At 44.6% G+C, this 13,320-nt stretch overlaps 1 protein-coding gene across 4 annotated transcripts in view; it reads left to right on the top strand.

Annotated features, from left to right (window-relative positions):
• Positions 1–13,320, top strand: part of LOC149449887 (myomegalin-like) — a 415,368-nt gene that overhangs the window by 46,929 nt on the left and 355,119 nt on the right. The gene's annotated exons all lie outside the window — the stretch shown is intronic.

Consider the following 13,320-nt stretch of genomic DNA (forward strand, 5'->3'; position numbering starts at 1 on the left):
TCGCTCCCATTAACTTCAATGCAGAAATTGCTCCCGTGCACAAATCACTCCCATTGTCTTTGATGCACAGATTGCTCCCATTGACTTCAATGCACAAATCACTCCCATTGTCTTTGATGCACAAATTGCTCCCATTGACGTCAATGAACAAATCGTTCCCATGCACAAATCACCCCCATTGCCTTTGATACACAAATTGCTCCCATTGCCTTTGATGCACTAATTGCTCCCATTGACTTCGATGCACAAATTGTTCACATGCACAAATCACTCCCATTGACTTTAATGCAAAAATGGATGTGAATTGCAATTGTATGTGAACACTTGTCTTCAAATGGCACTAAACTCTATGCCTGGCAACTTTGGAACACACCGCTTCAAACTCGCACAGGACCATTTTTGCAACCGCATTCAAAACGCAACCCTAGAGCATTGCATCTGTGTGAACCACATCAATAGGAAAACATTATATCTTGCCTGTCATGCTAATCTCTGCATTTTATAATGCATTCACCATCACATATGTGTGAGCTGGGGCTAAAGGAGGATGCAAGCAGGGTAAGCAGTTGTCTTTAAGGCTGGGTTCACATGCATGTGGGTCAGGATGCCGTGCGATTTTAAAGGCTGGTGTGGTGTGATTTTGTTCATGCAGTGCAGATGTGATTCTAATGCAAAATTGTTAAAGTATAACAGCATAGAAATCGTAACCCCCACCGCGCTAAATATCACAGAAAACCCTTTTCAAAATCGCACTGCAGCTGGCTTCACATGTAATGCGAATCTGTGCTGTTCAAAACACAGCCAAATTCTCAAATGTGTTTATTTAAATATTTACAGGAAAGTTAGGCCTTAAGCACACTGGTCGTCTTTAATGCTGCTCTTAGGTGTGCCTGGCATTCTTTTTTCTGCCTCTGAACACTCCTGCATGTTAGCCTATGTGTCCATGCACACATACTGTAAGTATTTAGAGGCAGAAAAAAACCCCACAGCCAGTATGTCTAGGAGCAGCAGCGTTTTTGCAGAAAAAATGCTTGATGCTTGTAAACACGTCTAAATGAGTGGCAACGATAGGTGCATTATGCGCTAGAGTATTAACCACCCCCCGTCCGGCCGTTGTATATAAACGTTGTATATAAATGGCCGGACGGTGGCAGTGCAGGGTCGGGTGGCCGTTTATAAGCGGCCTCCCCGCACCCTGCTTGTGTGCGCTCCCTGGGAGCGCGCAGCACCGCAATCCGGTGCCCGCTGTGTCCTCCGGGCACAGTGGAAAACCAATCAGCGGACGGGACCTCTGTACAAGGTCCCGATCATGTGATCACTGATTGGCCAATCAGTGATCACATGCAGAGTAGTAAGCAAGATGTCACTTGTGACATCATTGCTTACTACGTGTAAAATCTGTGAATGATCACAGAGGTCACATGGTACAAGGCTGTTCACAAAAGTGACAAGCTGTGACCAATCACAGCTCACTCAGTAGTTCTCAATGGCTGCAAGAATGCAGCTAGAGAGAAGGAGAAATGATTGCTTTTACATCCTTTATGGGTGTAAAAGCAATCAGTGTAAAAAGAAAAAAAAAAATCTTCATCATCCCCCACAAGTAGTACAGTGTTACCATGGTTTTTGGCCAAGATTTATGATGAAATACTATTTATTTGCAAACATTTATAAGAAAAACACTTTTTTTTCAACATTTTTGGACTTTTTAATTTACATAGCAAAAAAATAAAAATCCCAGTGGTGAATAAATACCACCAAAATAAAGTTTTATCTGTCTCAAAAAGATGCAAAAAAATTCATATAGGTACAGTGTTGCATGACCGCGCAATTGTCATTCAAAGTGTGATAGCGCTGAAAGCTGAAAATTGGCCTGAACAGGAAGGGTGTAAAAGTGTCCAGACTTGAAGTGGTTAACTCATTTCAGTGGCCAGAAATAATTATTATTTTTGCCAATGAAAAAATTAATGCTCAAGCCCGTGACATGCTTAAAAGGTTACACACCTTTACAAGTTTCAGTCATTTTTTCTGCCAAAACGCTGCTGCCAGGAGGAAGGGTGTGGAGATGAGATGGCCAAACGTCCAATGTGCACGAGACCATATGGTGGTATTATCATAGGAGGTGAGGTCAGCTTTAAAGTATAACTAAAGGCAAAAATGTGTTTTTACTTTTGGATAGAGGGGAGAGGGATTAGAAACCCTGTCAGTTTTTATTGCTGCCTGTGCCCCCGTTAAGGAGATGCACCCTCTCTATTTGTCTTGTTTACCATTATCAATAAAAGTGAAAGTAAAGAAAATACTAAATTTTAGGTTGTCCTCATAAAATAATAGAGGGGAAATCTTCCAATGGGGATACTAGTTCTGGAGATTTGTGGGTCCCCAAGGAATTCCCTTAATTTGCAGGGATTTCCTCTCACTTCCTGTTTGACTATGGGGCAGGAAGTGAAGGGAACTCTCTGCACACAGATGGTGGAAACAAATCTGACAGGGGTTTTAACCCTCCCTTACTCTATCCAAAATGAAAAACACATTTTTTTTCTATAGTTCTACTTAAATGCCTAAGGCTCAGTTCACACTATTTGTCAGCAAGCGTCAGACAGGCTTTTGGGAAGCGTTTTTAACGCTTTTCAAACGCCTATGAAAATTCTGCACATGGCAGCACAGGGTGCTGTTCACACTGAAGCGTTAGAGTTGCGTCCCAGCAAAACTGATGCCTCATGTTGAGTCAGGAGGAGTTGAAGCCTCCCATTCAAGTCTATGGTGCCGCCCCGCAAATGCCTGGCAGGAGTTTGCGGTGCGGTGCGGTGCGAGGCAGTTGCAGAGCGTTAATACCATTTAACTTCATTATAGGCATTTGTGGTGTGGTTGTAACGTTTGGTAAACACCTATCAACCCTCTCAAAACCGCGCATGGGGCGTTTGGGGAGTGTTTGAGGAGCGTTAAAAATGCTTCCCAAATGCCTGTCTAATGCCTGTCAAAAGCTATAGGGTCGTTTGGCAAGAGTTAAAAATAAACTCAAGTGTGAATGAACCCTATCTCAAGCCATTTTATTTTCTGCTTTAGACAAAATGGGGCAGAGTTTACATTTTTTTCCAAGGTGTTTACATTTGTCTGTAACCCCATTCAGTAGATTTCTTTGTCAAAGAAAAGAGAATTGGGGTCATCTAAAAAGCACAAACACAATAAAACACCTTCCAACCCTTCCCCGCTCCTCTACAAATGTGTCCCTGTTGAAGGGATTGCCTATCATTTCCTGTCCTGGCAGGAAGTTAGGTCTTGTTCACCCCAGCCTGCACACATTGGGCAACGTTTTCCGTGTAAATGCTGGTGTCCAGTATAAAGGGCAATGCGAATCGTTGCTACAGTGCATCACACTGTTTACTTTTTGTGGAGGGGGGTGGGAGGGATAAGGTTTTTGTTATCATGAAGTGTGCATCTATGACCTGATTGGCTATCTGAACAGTACCCTACATGAATTGCTATATTCCGAATGCCTATCTCTGAAGCTAAGCAACATTTATTCACATAGTTACATAGACGTTTATTTACTAAAGCAGAAGAATGCAAGATCAGGCTCACTTCTGCATAGAAATCAATCAGCTTCCAGGTTTTATTGAACAAGCTGAGCTTAAAAGCCGATTGGTTTCTGTAGAAGTGAGCCTGATTTTGCATGCTCCAGCTTTAGTAAATAAATCCCTAAGGCTACGTTCACACTAGCCTTGTTAGCAAGCGGCAGACAGGCGTTTGGGAAGCATTTTTACCCTTTCCCAAATGCCTGGGAAAATTCTGCACATTGCAGCACATAGTGTTGTTCAAACAGGAGCGTTAGCGTTGCGTCACGTCGCGGCAAAACGGACACCTCTGGTCGAGTCAGGAGGAGTTGAAGCCTCCTATTCAAGTCTATGGTGCCGCTCCGCAAATGCCCGCGGTGCGGTTGCATGGCGTTTGTGGAGCGTTAACACCATTCAAACTTCATTATAGGCGTTTCTGGGGCGTTTTTAACGCTTAGCAAACGCCTAGCAATCGGCACTAAACTGCGCATTCAGCGTTTGTGGAGCGTTTGTGGAGCGTTTGCGGAGCGTTAAAAATGCTCTGCAAACGCCCGACCAACCCTTGTCAAATGCTATAGGGGCGTTTGGCAAGAGTTGGAAAATTAGTCAAGTGTGAACGAGCCCTTAGTGTTCAGCTTGGTCCAGTGTTATTATGTACAGTGTATACCATACCTAGCCAATGTCCCTGGAAGCTGGAAACTGCTGAAGTACACACCGCTACTCCAGTGATGTCCACTTGCTGAGTGGTAGAAGGTGAGCTGCTTGACACAGGCCCCAGACAGAGAATGCTTTGCATTTTCTGAATGAATGCAACGCATTCTCTGAATGGACAAGGTAGAGAGTGTGACGTCACCTGAGCACTACAACTGAGGTATGTTACAGTGATCAGTGCTGACATGAGGTGAGGTGTGTTGTGGAAAATTGCAGCATATCTCTGTTTTGACAGTGCACTGCAACCCATCTCTAGGTAGCATTTGGTGTGAACAGGACACAAGGAAAACAATTGTTTTATATGTGCCCTAGTAGTAAACCTGCTTTGATCTATCTATGCAGATCAACACATATGGTGTGAACACTCCATTGGGGCTCTGAGGATGTTTTTTGTTTAAAGTTTTGATTGAATTTGATGGACTTGACTAATTTGTTTAATTCATTTTTATTATTTTAGGTGCAAAGGAGTTCAGATACAGAAATACAATTGTCATATTTCAAAGGCAGCAAACATTTAGAAAAGAATAGAGGTCTGGAAATCCAGTAATTAAAAACACTCAGTTGCAGGCAGTAAATTATACAGATAATATATGATGAATAGAATAGGAGAGAAAGTCATCTATAATAATAAAACCATTCCCTGTTGTGTCCAAGTGACAAGTAAGTGTTAGGAGTCATTCACACGGGTATATATGCAGTAAAGCATGCTTGTTATACTTACTGTGGAACCTAAGGGGTTAATCCTCTGCATTGTGTAAAAACTATGTTTTATCCTGACTTCTCTGATCCTTTCCTTCTTCCAGTGCCCCCCTCGTATCACCTGATAAGACATATTGTGTGGAGTCACTCTGCACATGCTCAGTTTGATGTGTATTGCTAGAGGGGTTTTTTTTTCTTGGGAGAGTGTATGTGATCAGCACAGGGCCAATCAGCACTGTCCAGACAGAGGTCAGGGGTCTTGCATCCTCCTAGAGCAGAATAAAAACTCCTCCTACAAGCTTTAACCAGTGTTCTTCTGAACACCAATAGAAATCACAAGACTTGAGAAAAGGTATTTAGCAGTTTATATTTATTAAAATAATTGCATTGCCATGTTCTATGTACTGTGGGAGACCAGATATAGTGAATGCAGGGTCCTGGGTTTAGTAACACTTTAAGCCTACATCTGTGCAATGTTTGGGATGCACAGGTGTTCCATGCATTCTTATGCTGGCAGTCCAATTCATGTCTGTTGGAATGCAGCAGCTGCATGGACAGAGCCGCTGATCCCAGTTCAAGAGCCTTGCAGGTAGGTGTCTCTGAATACAAACAGTGTGCATACGGGGGCACGCACCCGCATGGATGTCATGATTTAGAGCAGTAGCTTTGTCCATGCAGTCACTGGGTCCCAGTAGACATGATATGGATTGCCTACACATGGATGCACAGAACACCTGTGCATCCTGTACAGGCAAACATGGCTCTGCACAATGATGTATGCTTACAGCGGCAGTAAACTGTCAAAAAAAAAATTGCCCCCCCCCCAACTTGTCCCTTACTATGCTAGTATGCATTTTTGACACACTTACCTGTACACGGACCCCCTTCAGCGCAGCACTGTCACGGCTCACCAAGTGCTTCCACATTCACCCTGTCTTCCTTCCGGGTTTGAATAGACAGGGCCATGATGACATGGCCGGGGCCGAATCCCTGCCGCAGCACCGCGCTCTGTATTCAGCGGCATATTGTGTTCCCTGAATACATATCATCACTGCATATGTGCGAGTGACGTCATCGGTTATCGCACGTTTAGGAGATATTCATTGTACCTACAGGTAAGCTTGATTGCAAGCTTACCTGTAGGTACAAATTTACAAAGGGACTTTACTACCATTTTAAAGCAGAACTTTACCCATAACAGTTTGATAACCATTATTGTTCTTTAACAAAAGAACACGCATTCCACAATATTAATTATGCTACTAAAATTGAGTGTATTGTAAATTGCCTCTAGCATTGCTCCTGTTTTTTCTTGATGGAGGTTTCCATTTTGTTGAAGCCCAGAGCAGTCACTTCCTTATTGTCTTGTTGGTCTCCTTTCCTAACCACTACATCATCTATATCCTCAGCAAAGTCTGTGTCTTTCCCATTGCTTTATTCCCCCTTCAGGAACAGTAAATCTTAATGCTGTCAGCTGATCAGTCTCTATTGACTCTGATTTTAGGCACAGTGCCAAGAATAGAGAGCAACTGAGCATGTGCAGAGCAGGGTGAGACAGTGCATCATTGGATTTTACACGGTATAGGCACTTATTTTTAATGTTTTACATAGCTATACCTGCAAAAGTAGCCAGCCTGAAATGGTCTATCAGGACTTGATTTTGTGACTAAAGTTCCACTAAGTCATGCAGTATATACCTCTGACAGGTACATGAATCTGTTGATGCCAGCACTGAGTGAGGAGTGCCCATACTGGATCCTCCACTGATAGGAGCCAGAGATGGGAATTTATAGGCATCACTGATGGACACTGAAAGTCAGCACTCATATATGGCACTGTTAGGCGGCACTGATTGGAACTGTTAGGCGGCACTGGCAGGCACTGATAGGCACCACTGACTGGCACTGATAGGTAACACTGACTGTCACTGATAGGTGGCACTGATAAGCATCAAATACTGGCACTGATAGTTGGCACTGAAAGGCAGCTCTGATGGGCACTGATATGTGGCATTGAAGTGCACTGATGGGCACTGATATGTGGCATTGATGGGCACTGACAGGTGGCAATTATGGGCACTGAAAAGCAGCACTGATGGGGCTACACTGATCATTAGGGCACTGTTGATCGGTGCCCTGATGATCAGTATAGATGTCCCCTCTGAGGAATGTCACTTACCAGCTCTCCTCTCCTCATGTGCTGTCAGCGAGAGGAGAGGACTGCTGATACCGGCATTTCCTATTTACTTGCGAACTGCTGTGATTGGACACAATTGATCACATGATAGAGCCTGTGTCATCAGCTCTTTACTGCAATCAGTGATTCTCTGCGTACCAGGGACACAGAGCACCACTAATCGCCACGTTCCCCCGGCATCCTCCCAGAACGAGAGAGCCACCGCCTGTCTGTCATTCCCTTATATGGCGGGTGGGAGGCAGTTAAAGGACAAGTACAGCCAAAACGTTTTTGGAAAGATCCTGACTTGAAAGTTGGGATCCACCCCAGAGTCTGGAGCGGCACCTGGCTCAGCCTCTCAGTGAAGCGCTGAGAGCCAGAGCCAGCCGCTCCCTCCCCCTCCACAGCCCAGCGCTCCTGTGAGCTCTGAGGGGACAGAGCAAACAGCCATGACTGACAGTCCCGCTTTCTGTTCAGAGCGGCTGTGAGAACTCCACGATCAGCAGTCATGTGATTGCTGAGTTCTCACCCTTAAAGCCGGTGGACCGATGCTGCGTCCACCTAGGTAAGCATAAATAGGGGGGGGGGGGGAAGCCATACTTCTCTTTTAAGTACTTCCATGTCAATGAGGCCTTAAAAATATTTTATGGACAGTCCCTTGTGCATAGTTGTCATCGTAGATTACCTATAGTAATAGTGTTCTGATTAGATCTTTTTTCAATTCTTTATCTGTAATTTTAACAAACAGAGTGGAATGTTGAAATGTCTTTTGTGCATATGTCCATATGTTTTTTTTTCAGCTAACTATAAATGCAAATGCTCAGTATCTCAGTGTGACATTATATACAGTGCATCCAGAAAGTATTCACAGCGCTTAACGTTTGCCACATTCTGTTATGTTACATCCTTATTCCAAAATAGATTCAATTACCGTATTTTCCGGCGTATAAGACGACTTTTTACCCCTTGAAAATCTTCTCAAAAGTCGGGGGTCGTCTTATACGCCGGTATACGGCATGCTGACACTTTTTAGGGTGCCGCTGCCGCCCCCCCCTTCCAAGGGACACTAAGTACAGGGCTGGGCAGGGGCTGCTGTCTCTTACCTGGCTCCGGTCCCACGACGATCCGGTCCAGGAAGAGCAGCTGCTCCTTCATTCGGTTCGGCCACTGGATGTTTGCGCGGCTGCTCGGCTCCGCCTCCTCACCGGTGATTGGCTGCCAGAACTGTAGCTCAGGAAAGGCACACAGGCGGCCAATCACCGGCCAGGAGGCGGAGCCGAGCGGCCCCGCGAAAATCGAGTGAAGGAGCGGCCGGTAAGTGTGCCGTCCAGAGGTGCTGCTGCAACCACATATGCTGGCTGCAGCAGCACCATACTGGAACAGGGGCCAGCAAGTGTCATTGGTAGGAACAGTGCCCCATCATTGGTATCAGTGATACCAATGATGGGGCATTATTCCTCCCACTGACACCAACGATGGGGCACTTTTCCTCCCCCCCACTGACACCAACGATGGGGCACTATTCCTCCCCCCCCACTGACACCAACGATGGGGCACTATTCCTCCCCCCCCACTGACACCAACGATGGGGCACTTTTCCTCCCCCCCACTGACACCAACGATGGGGCACTATTCCTCCCCCCCCACTGACACCAATGATGGGGCACTATTCCACCCCCCACTGACACCAATGATGGGATACTATTCCTCCCACTAACACCAATGTTGGGACACTATTCCTCCCACTGACACCAATGATGGGGCACTATTCCTCCCACTGACACCAATGATGGGGCACGATTCCTCCCACTGACACCAATGATGGGGCACGATTCCCCCCACTGATACCAATGATGGGGCACTATTCCTGCCACTGATACCAATGATGGGGCACGATTCCTCCCACTGACACCAATGATGGGGCACGATTCCTCCCACTGACACCAATGATGGGGCACTATTCCTGCCACTGACACCAATGATGGGACACAATTCCTCCCACTGACACCAATGATGGGGCGCTATTCCTCCCACTGACACCAATGATGGGGCGCTATTCCTCCCACTGACACCAATGATGGGGCACGATTCCTCCCACTGACACCAATGATGGGGCACTATTCCTCCCACTGACACCAATGATGGGGCACTATTCCTCCCACTGACACCAATGATGGGGCACGATTCCCCCCACTGATACTAATGATGGGACACTATTCCTGCCACTGATACCAATGATGGGGCACGATTCCTCCCACTGACACCAATGATGGGGCACGATTCCTCCCACTGACACCAATGATGGGGCGCTATTCCTCCCACTGACACCAATGATGGGGCGCTATTCCTCCCACTGACACCAATGATGGGGCACTATTCCTCCCACTGATACCAATGATGGGGCACTATTCCTCCTACTGACACCAATGATGGGGCACTATTCCTCCCACTAATACCAATGATGGGACACTATTCCTCCCACTGACACCAATGATGGGACACTATTCCTCCCACTGACACCAATGATGGGGCACGATTCTTCCCACTGGTGTGCATTGGAAGAGGGGTAGTCTTATACGGCGAGTATAGCCTAAACACTACATTTTAACAGGAAAAGTAGGGGGTCGTCTTATACGCCCAGTCGTCTTATACGCCGGAAAATATGGTAATTTTTTTCCTCAGCATTCTACAAACAATACTCCATAATGACAATGTGAAAGAAGTTTGTTTTGAAGTCTTTTTGAAATTTATTAAAAATAAAGAACGAAAAAAAACACATGTACATAAGAGTTCACAGCCTTTGCCATGACACTCAAAATTGAGCTCTGGTGCATCCTGTTCCCACTGATCATTCCTGAGATGTTTCCAAACTTGATTGAAGTCCACCTGTGGGAAATTCAATTGATTGGACATGATTAGGAAAGGCATAAACCTGTCTATATACGGTCCCACAGTTAATAGTGCATGTCAGAGCACAAACCAAGCCTTGAAGTCCAAGGAATTGTCCGTAGACCTCCGAGACAGGATTGTATCAAGGCACAGATCTGGAGAAGGGTACAGAAAAATTTCTGCAGCATTGAAGGTCCCAATGAGCACAGTGGCCTCCATCATGGAAATGGAAGAAGTTTTAAACCAACAGGAATCTTCCTAGAGTGGCCCGTCGGCCACAATGAGCAATCGAGGGAGAAGGGCCTTAGCCAGGGAGGTAACCAAGCACCCTATGGTAACTATGAAAGAGCTCCAGCGTTTCTCTGTGGAGTGAGGAGAACCTTCCAGAAGAACAACCATCTCTGCAGCACTTCACCAATCAGGCCTTTGTGGTAGAGTGGCCAGACGGAAGCCACTCCTCAGTAAAAGGCAAATGGCAGCCCGCCTGGAGTTTGCTAAAAGGCACCTGAGGGACTCTCAGACCATGAGAAACAAAACTCTCTGGTCTGATGAAACAAAGATTGAACTCTTTGGCCTGAATGCCAAGCGTCATGTCTGGAAGAAACCAGGCACCACTCACCACCTGGCCAATACCATCCCTACAGTGAAGCATGGTGGTGGCAGCATCATGCTGGGGGGATGTTTTTCAGCGGCAGGAACTGGGAGACTAGTCAGGATCGAAGGAAAGATGAATGCAGCAATGTACAGAGACATCCTTGATGAAAACCTGTTCCAGAGTGGGGCTTCAACAAAGTATTGAGCAAAGGCTGTGAATACTTGTGTACGTGTTTTTTTTTTTTTAATAAATTGCAAAGATTTCAAAATCAACTTCTTTCACGTTATCATTATGGGGTATTGTTTGTAGAATGTTGCGGGAAAAAAATGAATTTAATCCATTTTGGAATAAGGCTGTAACAACAAAATGTTGCAAAAGTTAAGCACTGTGAATACTTTTTGGATGCACTGTATAGTCTTGGATTAGGAGGAGGCCCTAACAGTAAAAGCTTCTGTTTGTTGTCTCCAGTACCCATACATTCTACAGCAGAACGTAGAAGAATATCTAAGGACCATCTGGGTGTGTCCAAGAAAAGCTTAACATGACATCATATAAAGTCTTGAGAGGAAGTCATATCAGCAAAAGCTTTACCTGTCTACTGTCTGCCGGTGACTGCACAACCAACAACAGAGTGTAGAAGGGTGTCTAGGGTCCATGTGCAGTGTGCCCATGGAAACCTGGTAGTGTGTATACAACAGTTTGAGAACCACTTAGTTATGGTAGTTCTTTGACCAACTCCTCTTTGAAATGAATTACTTCTCCTGACCATGGATCCATTTCACACACCTAAGTAATAATTAATAGAAACCTATTGTTAAGGGATTACAAAGAACCTGGGACAGATCACCAGAGAAATACAGATATATGGACATGTTTCCTCAGGCTAAGAGGAGCATACATTTGTCTAACTCTGTATTTTATTTAGAAAATAATACTTTCATATCAGTAAAAAATGTAATGCATGTATCAAAAAACATAAATCATGGAGTATATGGATGATTGTGGCATATTACCCTCATAAAATACAATTTGGGGAATTTGCACTCCTGTGCTCTGCACCCTGTGTGATATGCACTTTTGAGCTCTGCACCCTGTGTGATATGCATTCCTAAGCCCTGCACCCTGTGTGGTATGCACTCCTGAGCCCTGTACCCTGTGTGATATGTATTCATTAGCCCTGGAATCTGAGTGTTATGCATTTCCTGAGTCCAGCACCCTGTGTGATATGCACTCTTGAGCCATGTGCCCTGTACAATATGCAGTTCTGTTATCCAAAAGATAAGTCATGCAGTATATACAGTTGCAAGAAAAACCCCTTGGGATTACGTGGAGTTTTGCATGAATTGGGCATAAAATGTGCTCTGAACGTCATCTAAGTCACAACAATAGAAGAACACAGTCTGCTGAACATCCCAGATGTTGCCCTTAGATGTTGCCATGGTTTAATTGCACATAACATGTAAACATTCACAGTGCAGGGAGGAAAAAAGTATGTGAACCTTTGGACTTAATAACTGGTTGACCCTCCTTTGGCAGCAATAACCTCAACCAAATGTTTCCTGTAGTTGCAGATCAGACCTGCACAATGATCTGGAGTAATTTTGGACCACTGCTCTTCACCTATATATTTACCTATAAATATTAGTATCCAGTTATGCTATGTGCATTTAGGCAGGAATCTAGGTCTTTCTTAAAACAATCTACTGAGCTGTTCAGAACCAGCTATTGAGAGAATCTATTCAACATTTTCATAGCTCTTACTGTGTAGAAGCCTTTCCGTATTTGGAGATTAAATCTCTTTTCCTCCAAATGTAAAGAGTCCACCCTTGTCTTCTGTGATGACCATGAAGTTTATAACTCTACATCAAATTCACTATATGGACCACTTATGTATTTATACATGTTGATCATATCCCCCCTAATCTTCTCTTCTCAAGAGAGAATAAATTCAGTTCCTCTAATCTTTCCTCATAGCTGAGCTCCTCCATGCCTCTTATCAGTTTGGTTGCCCTTCTCTGCACTTTCTCCAGTTCCCCAATACCTTTTTTTGTGAACTGGTGAACTGGTGCCCAAAACTGAACTGCATATTCCGGATGTCTTACTAATGATGTGTACAGTGTCACAATTATATCTTTCTCTCTGGAGTCTATACCACTTTTAATACAAGAGAGGATTTTGCTCTCTGTAGAAACCGCAGCTTGGCATTGCATGCCATTTTTAAGCTTATGACCTACCAGAACCCCCAGATCCTTCTCCACCATTGATTGATCCAGTTTTACCCCCCCCCCCCCAGTATGTATGATGCATGCACATTTTTAGGCCCCTGGTGCATAACTTTACATTTATCAACATTAAACCTCATTTGCCACACAGTTGCCCTATTAAACAGTGCATTGAGGATGACTTGTAAGACGGAGACATCCTGTAAGGACATTATTCCACTGCTCAGTTTGGTGTCATCTGCAGAGACTGAAAAGGGATTTTTAATCCTAGACCCTATATCGTTTATAAATATATTATAAAGTAAGGTTCCCAACACTGAATCTTGGAGTACACCACTGACAACCCTAGACCATTCAGAGTATGAATCATTAACCACTACTCTTTGAATACGGTCTTTTAGCCAGTTTTCTATCCATTTACAAACTGATTTTTCTAAGTCTGTAGACTTTACCTTACACATTAGCAATGTGCGGGGAAGTT

Source organism: Staurois parvus, unplaced genomic scaffold (assembly GCF_062004578.1).
Source record: "Staurois parvus isolate SC_StPar_1 unplaced genomic scaffold, SC_StPar_1.0 ptg000597l, whole genome shotgun sequence".
NCBI lineage: Eukaryota > Metazoa > Chordata > Amphibia > Anura > Ranidae > Staurois > Staurois parvus.